The sequence below is a fragment of the Labrus mixtus genome, chromosome 24 (assembly GCF_963584025.1).
Source record: "Labrus mixtus chromosome 24, fLabMix1.1, whole genome shotgun sequence".
Classification (NCBI taxonomy): domain Eukaryota; kingdom Metazoa; phylum Chordata; class Actinopteri; order Labriformes; family Labridae; genus Labrus; species Labrus mixtus.
The window spans coordinates 5,719,780-5,729,644 of record NC_083635.1 but is presented as its reverse complement, the minus strand read 5'-3'; the positions used below and the strand labels follow the sequence as shown (position 1 = coordinate 5,729,644).

Sequence of the window (9,865 nt, the reverse complement as noted above, 5' to 3'; positions counted from 1 at the left end):
TAACTTATTTGTTTTGAGAACTCTGTGATGTTGGACTACTGGTTGATGATGGGAAGAAGATGAATGCAATGCATAGCCTCTCAATGTAGCAAGCAAGACATCAGACAGGCGACACCTTGTGTGCTGTATTTACTGTATGCTGTCCTAGTGGTCTTGATTTCAAATTTCACAGAACCATTTTAACATTGACATTTCTCTCCCAACTCTGAGCTCATGTCTTTCCATCTCTTTGTAAAGGGAGCTTGAATATATCAGTTAGACCAGATGGGCGCTACAGATGTTTCTCGCTCTCTTTTCTTTGGTAAGCTTCCTTTCTCGAGCACACCTGTAGATCAAAAGTTGCTAACTCGAGTCGTCCACTCAACTTTCATGGGGATTTGCAAACTTTTGCACAGAGATTACAAGAAGAAAAAACTTGCTGTACTGGATCTAAATGTCACTTTTTAAATCTAGTGCTGTTCACAATTGTTTTTATGCATTTTTTAAAATGGTTATAAGTAAGACTCTAATTAAAAAGTATAGGTTGAAAATAAATACATTATATCGTTTATAAATCACTTTATATAGAGAGGGCGCCCTCTGGTGGTTAGTTGTTGGTTACTGCACTTAAATAATAAATTAATCAGCCTGCTGTTTCTTTGAGTAAATTAAACACAGAAAGCTGGATGAAGAGCTTTTACTTTTTAAATAAAATAAATGAAGTTTATTCATATTACTTTATCAAGATGAACATTTAATCTCTGAGCTCTGTGAACAGTAATGTTTAGAAAATCATTTTACCTCAGAGCTACAGCACAGAGCGAGGAAACATCATTCTACTGTATGCTATACAGAAGTAACTGCACTATTTATATTTTTCCACACATTTATGTGGTGGAAAAAAAGCTGAATCGTTAAAAAGAGGAAACATTTGTGTTATAGTGACTGATGGATGTAATTGTAACTCAGTGCCAGCAGAGGGCAGCAGTGTAATATGATGCATGATGCAGACCTGACGAGGCTGTTAACCTCCAGGTGAGCTATACTGTAATATTTACAGTCTATGGTTGTAAAGTGTAGAAGTTACATTACAGCCACAAAGAGTTAAAACCTTCAATATCATGTAGATCATTTGAAGCACAACAAAGCATTTAATTATAATAAAATATATACTTTAAAACACTTAGCTGTCGTTATTTTTAGCCATCACATATTCATAATGAATGTGTGTGTATGCAGCATGTTTCGTGTAAGTAAAGCCAATATGTAGCCTATTACATTATATAATCATGGGGAACTTTATCACAATAAATAAATGGAGCAGAAAATACTCAAAGTAAAGTACAAGTACCTTAAAAAATGATGAATAAGTGGAGTGATTTAGTAATCCCATCACGACTGTTAATAACAGGCCTCTCCATTCACTGTGATCTGAGCTGATTGTCCACAATTTCTGAAAATATTGTGATGATGTTTCTTTGTTTCTCAGCACTTCCACCATGGGTGCCTTCAGAGTTAAGAATCTAATCCACCACGCCACAGATGCCCTTCACACTTTGGGATTTTCTCCAGGTGTATTTGGACTTTAAAATTCACTGGACCCAGGTGAGGTTCGAACACACAATCCCCGGACTCAGAGTTAGTCCTCTAGCTCACCTGGTGAACAAGGCCAACCCGCGGGGCACTGCAGGGCCCTGCTGCACACCCACCAAAATGTCGCCCATCAATATGCTGTACTTTAACCACAAAGAGCAGATAATCTATGGAAAGATCCCATCCATGGTGGTCGACCACTGTGGCTGTTCTTGAGGAGACCCTGGTGTCTGCAGGACACAGAAGCTTTGTTTTCAGTGAACGGGATGCAAAATATTTTGTCTCAAGAAAATAAGAAAAATATATTGCCTAATATGTCATGGGAACACAATCTGCTTTCTTCCTCAGTAGTGAAATGCTCCAACGTACACAAGAATATGCAATCAATGAAGTTACACTTCAGATTCTTTGAGAGACTAACATGCATGTGTGATTAACAGACAATGGATTTTAGTTTACATAAGCAGTAAACAGTTGGTTTATAATTAAAAAAATATGTTATCTGTGATTAAGTCAAGTCACATTTATTTATAAAGAAATAAAACAAAGAAAGCAGTTTGAATTTGTTGTATCTAGAACAAGAAAGGTGAAAAAAAACCATCCAAATGCAGTAATTCACAGAGTGACCACAGGAGGGCGCAGTTTCACCTTTAAACTCCATCTTTACACATTAGTATCTCAAACTAACTTCGGAGCTTCAGTACAAAGTTTTCACTCATTTATCTGCTTCTTAGACACTTTGGAGAACGAGAGGGAAAGGAAGAGAGAAACTGGAGGTAAACATCATTAAGCAGTGAATTTATCTGTGGGTAAGAATTCAGTCAGTGTCCTAAAGACCGGAAAACAGGTTAGCTTCGTCCCCTGCTAACGAATGCAGTGAGTTACCATGGTGACCCGAGTTTGACTTCCTCATGTTGCTTGGTTACCAAGAGTTCAAAGTTAAAAAAAAACATAAAAACAAGTAAATTACATTAAGAAATATGTTTTATCAATAAAACATTTGATTTTTGACTTAGTGTTGTTTATGTGTCCTCTTATTTATAACTTTTTCATTTCTTCCATAGAAACTTTCTGCGACACTTCCGGTCGAAGCTTCCGGTAATCACGGCCAGGTGTGTTCAGGTGTTCTCAGGTGTGTATATCATTGTTTCGACCAGGTAAGCGGTGCGGACCGCGGGCAGCCTGGCTGTCGATCAAGGAGGTGGAAGAAGAAGGAGCCGGGGAAGGAAAGATGAAGTCTAGATACTCAGTGAGTCATTCAAAGTTTTGTGTGAAAACACACAAAATAGAAACACGTGAGGCTGTATGCTAATGCTAACACGTGGGCTAATGCTCATGCTAAATGTTTGTTAAGCGGAAACATCGTCAAAGTAAGATGATGATAACATTTATCAATATTATGAAGGTAACTTTTGAACTTGTTTTCTTCTGTTAAACTAATTGTTTAAACACCAGGTAAAAGTAAAGCCACTTTTAAAACAAAACTTATAATTTAAACTAATATCAGATTGAAGAGTTGAAATAAAACAATAACCTCAATTTAAGTTTATTGACTAATATGTAAATTAGTTAATCCGAGGTAAAATGATTTTCTAAACATTACTGTTCACAGAGCTCAGAGATTAAATGTTCATCTTGATAAAGTAATATGAATAAACTTAATTTATTTTATTTAAAAAGTAAAAGCTCTTCATCCAGCTTTCTGTGTTTAATTTACTCAAAGAAACAGCAGTCTGATTAATTTATTATTTAAATACAGTAACCAACAACTAACCACCAGAGGGCGCCCTCTCTATATAAAGTGATTTATAAACGATATAATGCATTTATTTTAAACCTTTGACTTTAATTAAAGTTTTTGTTCTTGTGACAGTTAATGTATGGTAAAGATGTTTCTTAAGACCTTATACTTCACGTTTCTATATTATATTCTACATTTAAACTTTGAATTTAAGTTTGCTTCAGTCTCATCCAAAAGCCTTAAAGTGAAGTTAAACACAGATAATTTACAATGAATGATGAAACTCAGGTTTATTCCAATCATCACAATGTTGTATAATCACAAACATTTTCTGAGTTTTATTAACTTGATGAACTAAAATTTGTTTTTCTTCTCCAACAGGAACTCTGTTGACGTCTTCCAGGAGGATCCCCCGTCGGTGGCCGTCTTCCTGCTCAGGTAGGAGACTCAATGCTTTCTTAATGTTGTTTTATTATGTTCCAGGTTTTAGGTCTTTATAGATGTTTAGACTCAGTTATTTTAATCATTTCATCCTTTTTGGAGTGGATGATCATCAGGTGTTTAATAAAATACCACATTTTTATTATCCTTAATTAAACACCTGATGTTCCTCCACTACAAAAAGGATGAAATGATTAAAATAACTGAGTCTAAACATCTATAAGACCTAAAACCTGGAACATAATAAAACATTAAGAAAGCATTGAGCTCCTACCCAATGGGGACGCCAGTGACGCCTTATTGTATTGTGCTGATGTATAGAAAAAACACAGTTCATGTCTGTTCATTATTTTATTGTAATAAAACTACTGCTGTGTTCATTCTGCATCAGAGTGACTTCTGTACCTGTGGAGGAGAGAGATGTGTTACATCTGTGATCAGGTTCTGGTTATCTGCCAGCTGTGTTTTATTTATAGTAGTTTACAGCTTTCATGTCTGTTTGAGGAAACTTGTTTATTGTAGTCTTTAATTACATTAAATTTTATAATAAAATATTCAAAGGAGGAAACAACTACAACAAAACATATATCAGGAATTAAAGATGCTGACAACACATTTAAACTTAAATATTTATTATCAAAGTGTGTTAAGAAAACAGACAATAAAACTTTTAACTAAACAGGTAAACTTTAATCCAAAGAAAATCCTTCCAGCTGCAGCACAGATCAGAGTTCTCAGAGCGAGGAAACACCTGGAATATCAGACAAGAAACAAAGACATCAGAGTTTAAAGTTCATTTCAGGTTACAGCTAGGATTGTACAATATGTGAAAAGTAAATGGGCCATTCTGATACTAATTTTTAATCATTTAAGTAGGTCAAAAGAATCATTACATCTACATAAAAGAGAGTTAAGATTAAAATTTAAAAGTTTGTAGCATGTAAATTTAGCCCTACAAATAAAATCAAGAATGAGACTATATGTGACTCAAACAGTTAAAATAAAAACAATAACCAAGAAAAATACTCACCAGATGTTGAAGCAGGTGAGGCAGCGTGGTGTAGCATACATGTTAACAGCTCTTCATCTTGTTTTGGTCAGACTGCCCCTAAAAGTGTTTTAAACAAAAAACACATCACAATTAGTTTAAACGTACCAAATGTTTGTTATTGTAAAGTGTCTGGAGATAACTTTTGTGATTTGGAGATGAGTGAATAAAAATGGACTGATGAATGAAAGTTAACATTAAGCAATAAGCATGTTTCCTAATAGAAAATCATTAACATTAAACAAGACGATTGAAACAGCTTGAACAAACTGAAAACAGTTTCTATTTTTAATTAAAATGCAAATCAAACATTTTTAACATTCTCTCTGTAGAGCTGCTGGTTGAGTGTGTGAAGAACAAAGACTTAAAGAAGGTGAGTGACAGTTTCAGACCTCATTTCTACATACTCACACGTGTCTTTGAATTGAATCATCAGCTGCAGGAGCCGCGCCACCCGAAGGGAGCCGCCGCACCACCTGAAGGGAGCCGCCGGACCTGAAGGAGGGAGCCACCGCACCACCCGAAGGGAGCCGCCGGACCTGAAGGAGGGAGCCACCGCACCTGAAGGAGGGAGCCACCGCACCACCTGAAGGGAGCCGACCTCACGTCACTCGACTCGTCCGGCTGCAGGTGACGTCATCACGCTGCCAGTGCAGGAAGTAAAGAGATGGTCCTCTACATCCTCCACAGGTATGTGTACAGTCCTCCACCTGTTTGGTGCACGTAGGTTGACAGTCAGACAAACTCCTCTTTTCATTTATTCACCAGATTGAAGAAGGAGTGAAAACTACAAGACAAGAACATTTAGTTCTACAATAAACAATAAACTAATACAGGACAAAAGAAAGCTTAGTTGTTACTAATGCTAAGCTACATGCTAATGCTAAGCCACATGTTATGCTACATCAATCAGATGCAATACGCAACAAATTATAACAAGGCTAATGTTAAGCTACATGCTAAACCTTAACTTAAGTAAAGTGAAGGAACTTACATTTCTGTTGCTGCCTGCTGTGTGCAGTCTTGAAGATTAAAGAAGGAACTCTCAACTTCCTGCTTCCTTTATAGGCAGGGCACTTCCTGTTTGAACAGTCACTTCCTGTAGCAGTACCTTTACCTGTACCTTTAAGAGTATACCAAATAACCAGATGTAGCTCATTAAAATAATCCTTAGTAGTTGTTTTATTTACCATTAATGAATGTATGTGGGTTCTTTTCATCATAGGTATGTATGTAGTTTTATTCAAAATAGGAATATGTAGTTTTTTTCTTTCTGTATTCTAGTGTTTGAATAAATGGGAAACTTTCAATGACAGGCTTGTAAAACAATAAGTCAGTTCAATCAATCTTTATTTTGTAGAGCGCCAACTCAATACAAATGTTATCTCAAGACACTTTACTAAAAGCAGGTAAGAGAGAGTCTTGTCTGGGTTAAAGGCAGGGTTGGTCATTTTCTAAAAGTAGTATTCCCTCAGTGCTCCGTCTGCACCCAGAAGCAGACCTCAGCTCATTGCTTTCATTGTCAGGACCAAAAGACAATTTCAACCACAATCTTAAAAAGTGGATCTGGAGAAAATCACCAACCCTGCCTTTTAAGTAGTTTTTAGTCGTTACAGAAAAACTGCAGTAAGTACAGATTCTATTTGTGCTTGAAAACATCTAACATTGAACTGAAACCATGAGGTTTTTAAAATGCTAAACACTTTATTTAAATGTTAACGGAGTGTAGATGATGATGCTGTGTCTGTATCTGTGCTCTGATCTCTGTTCAGTCTATATGTGATGATATATGTGCCATCATAAACACAAGACACCAAAAGAAGCAGCGGACACCGTTGATGTCTGTTCCTCGGGTGATGTTGTCTCTCTCTCTCTCTCTTCTGTTGACCAGGGGGGAGACGGTCCTTCACCGAGCTGCGTCCCTGTGTCAAAGAACTATCTGTCATTATCTGGTCCAAGCAGGAGCCTCGCTCATCAAGACAGACCTACAGGTACAGTTCAGCTCGCACCCAAAACACACGCTAACCTGCAGGTTTTAAAATGGATATCTGCGTCCAGTTCTCACCATCAGTGCAGTCTGTGTGTGTTCGCCTCAAACCGACATCTCCTCTCATTTTGTTCACATTTCCATGGAGGTTTGGAGCCTCACTGGCTGGACTCAGCAATGACCTAGATCCAGAGAGAGGAGAGGCAGACAGTGACATTTCTACATAAATAGTTTCTTTTATCACATATTTATTCACATATCATGTAAACAGTGTCTCTAGTGACTTCACTGATGCTCCTTTTAACTTTGAACCATATTATCCTAATATATGATTGACCATATGTATATATAATAAATAAAATATTATGTCATGAACAATGGACCATTAATGAATTTAGGTTAGTATGTCATTTAAAAAAAAAAGTTATTAAGTAAATTATAGTAAGTACATTATATTTAGTACATTATATTTAGTAAGTTAAGTAAGTTTCATCCAACACACAAATCAAAGAAAACAGACAATACAACTTTAAACTAAATCTATAACTAAACAAAACTACAGCTGAAAGATAAAAACAACAAACATTAAAGACTAGACAACAGCTAAAAGGTAAATAAAACAACAGCTAACAAGTAACCAAGACAACAGCTAAAAGGTAAATAAAACAACAGCTAACAAGTAACCAAAAAAGCTAACAGGTAAACTAAGACAACAATCTCTTCATCCAGCTTTCTGTGTTTAATTTACTCAAAGAAACAGCAGTCTGATTCATTTATTATTTAAGTGCAGTAACCAACAACTGACCACCAGAGGGCGCCCTCTCTATATAAAGTGATTTATAAACAATATAATGCATTTATTTTAAACCTTTAACTTTAATTAGAGTCTTACATCATTGTTTGATGAATTATTTATATTAAAGCTGCATTTTTACTTTAGACCTTTTCCTTCATTTTCCTTTTCAAACTTTTAATCAATTTAATTAGTTTATTTTCCTTTGGTTTTCTTAATGAAAATACCACAAACCTTTTTATTGATTTAATTGAAATGATTAATTTCATTGAACTGCTTTTTTTGATTAGGATTAAAATATTTGATACGAGTACATTTTACAGCTCATTGAGATAGTTCAGATTAAACACATAAATTAAAATGAAACATTTACAAGTTAAAAAGGTTGCTTTCATATGCTCATAAGTCTTCTTCACCTACCTTATGTGCTCCATTAACATTCAAACATAATATTAAGTTCATTGATAATATCACAGTCTGTGATCACAGAATATCACAGACTTTTACTTTAGGAGCATCTATGGCTCATTTACAGGATTGTACAATACGTGAAAAGTAAATGATACATTCTGATACATTACTCATTTTAAATGAACTAACTGTTTTTTTCAACTGAAAATACTTCTTACCTTTGTGAAAGAAAAGTCAAATAATATTGTTGCCACGAGCGGAGCAAATACGAGGAGGACATCAGCAACCTGTACAAACAGCTGGAAGACAAGAATAGACTAAAGTCAAAGACAAGACACAACATTAGAAGACAACCTGCTTAAAGATTCAAACTAAATACAAATACTTTCATTTTCTCAATTATTATTATTCATTTAATTATTATTACTTGATGTCCTTTTCTTGTAATAATTCACAGGATGATGAGATCAACCAACAGAGTCTGGCTGACAAACTCAAGGAGCAGAAGATGGACCAGAGGAGGTTTGTCTCTCAGCCTATGAAATACAAAAGAAATATCAAGTATTTTCATTTAAACATGGATTTCTTAAGGATGATCATTTTTGCATGAACTCACTCTGACCCCACGTCCCTCCCAGGAGGAGCTGTGCCGGCTGCAAACGGAGAACCAGCTGACCAAGGAGGAGGTGAAGGAGGTGCTGCAGGCGCTGGAGGAGCTCGTCGTCAACTACGAGCAGAAGAGCCAAGAGGTGGAGGAGAGAGATCAGACCAACCTGCAGCTGGCAGACGAGCACAAGACGGTACAGATATGTTTTAGGAGAAAGTGTTCATCTTGAGTTCTGCAGAAACATACAGACTGTTTTACATGAGTGTGTGTGTGTGTGTGTGTGTGTGTGTCTGGTCCTACTCTCGTAGCAGCACCACTGATGTCTGTGAGCTGTGAGAACGGACACACACATTTATATACACACACACATCTTTCACACTCTCAACGTCTGTAACCTCCCTCTCATCCTCAGTCCTCAGAGTCAAAGGGGAACGGCTCAGCGGTGGAGGAGGAGTTCACCGTAGCTCGGTTCTACATCAGCAAGATGAAGTCTGAGGTCAAGTCTCTGGTGAACCGCAGCAAACAGCTGGAGAGCACGCAGGCCGACGCCCACACAAACATTCAGGCCAATGACAAGGAGACATGATGGAGACGAGGACATCGAGGTGAGGACACAAATCTGTTTATACATCTCCACAAAACTCTGGAGGAGCAGCTGGAGAACCAGCTCACCACAAGCAGCTCAGCCGCCTCAGAGACCAGATCCAAGACCAGCAGAGGATGATGGACGAGCTCATTCATTTACAATCATAAACTACTTCAATTAGAAGTGCCAGATTTCATACACTCAAGCAGACAGCAACATTAACTCTGGCCACATTATACATTTTATTTTCCTCCTTTTTGTTTCAACCAGGGCCTGTTACTGGAGCAGACTCATGACAGACAGCTGGAGAAAGATGCAACACTACAGAAGCTCATGTATGTACCAGCTAACACATCACATCTCCATTATTCATTAGTATGTGTGTCCTCAAGTCATCCACATTTTCTGTCCAGACTGCTGAATGATCAGAGGATCAGATCAGAGGATCTGAAGGGCCTTCAGCAGACTGTGCTGAGTATTTCATCCCCCCATTTAAAGTGTCATTTAAAAACCCAACAGCTTTTGGTCCTCGTTGTCTGAACTCAGCTGAGTGTTGTAGTCAAGACCACACTAAGACCACACAGAGTCACAAATATGTGTGTGTGCAGGGGACCTTTTACTCACTTAACACCGGGAAGGTTGTGGTCGCAACCGGGGAGTGAAGTTATTTCATGTTTTT

General features: G+C 37.1%; 3 long non-coding RNA genes across 3 annotated transcripts; 1 reads left to right on the top strand and 2 right to left on the bottom strand.

Moving 5' to 3' along the window:
• Positions 1 to 4,450: 4,450 nt before the first annotated feature.
• Positions 4,451 to 5,305, bottom strand: LOC132959508 (uncharacterized). Its single transcript, XR_009667026.1, has 3 exons — positions 5,214 to 5,305; positions 4,785 to 4,862; positions 4,451 to 4,505 (listed from the first exon to the last, which is right to left on the bottom strand). It is a non-coding gene; the product is annotated as an uncharacterized LOC132959508 (long non-coding RNA).
• A 1,105-nt stretch (positions 5,306 to 6,410) lies between these two features.
• LOC132959823 (uncharacterized) lies at positions 6,411 to 8,507 on the top strand. The gene is made up of 3 exons (XR_009667108.1): positions 6,411 to 6,428; positions 6,694 to 6,793; positions 8,451 to 8,507. It is a non-coding gene; the product is annotated as an uncharacterized LOC132959823 (long non-coding RNA).
• Positions 6,723 to 8,707, bottom strand: LOC132959822 (uncharacterized). Its single transcript, XR_009667107.1, has 3 exons — positions 8,610 to 8,707; positions 8,212 to 8,310; positions 6,723 to 6,804 (listed from the first exon to the last, which is right to left on the bottom strand). It is a non-coding gene; the product is annotated as an uncharacterized LOC132959822 (long non-coding RNA).
• Positions 8,708 to 9,865: the final 1,158 nt, after the last annotated feature.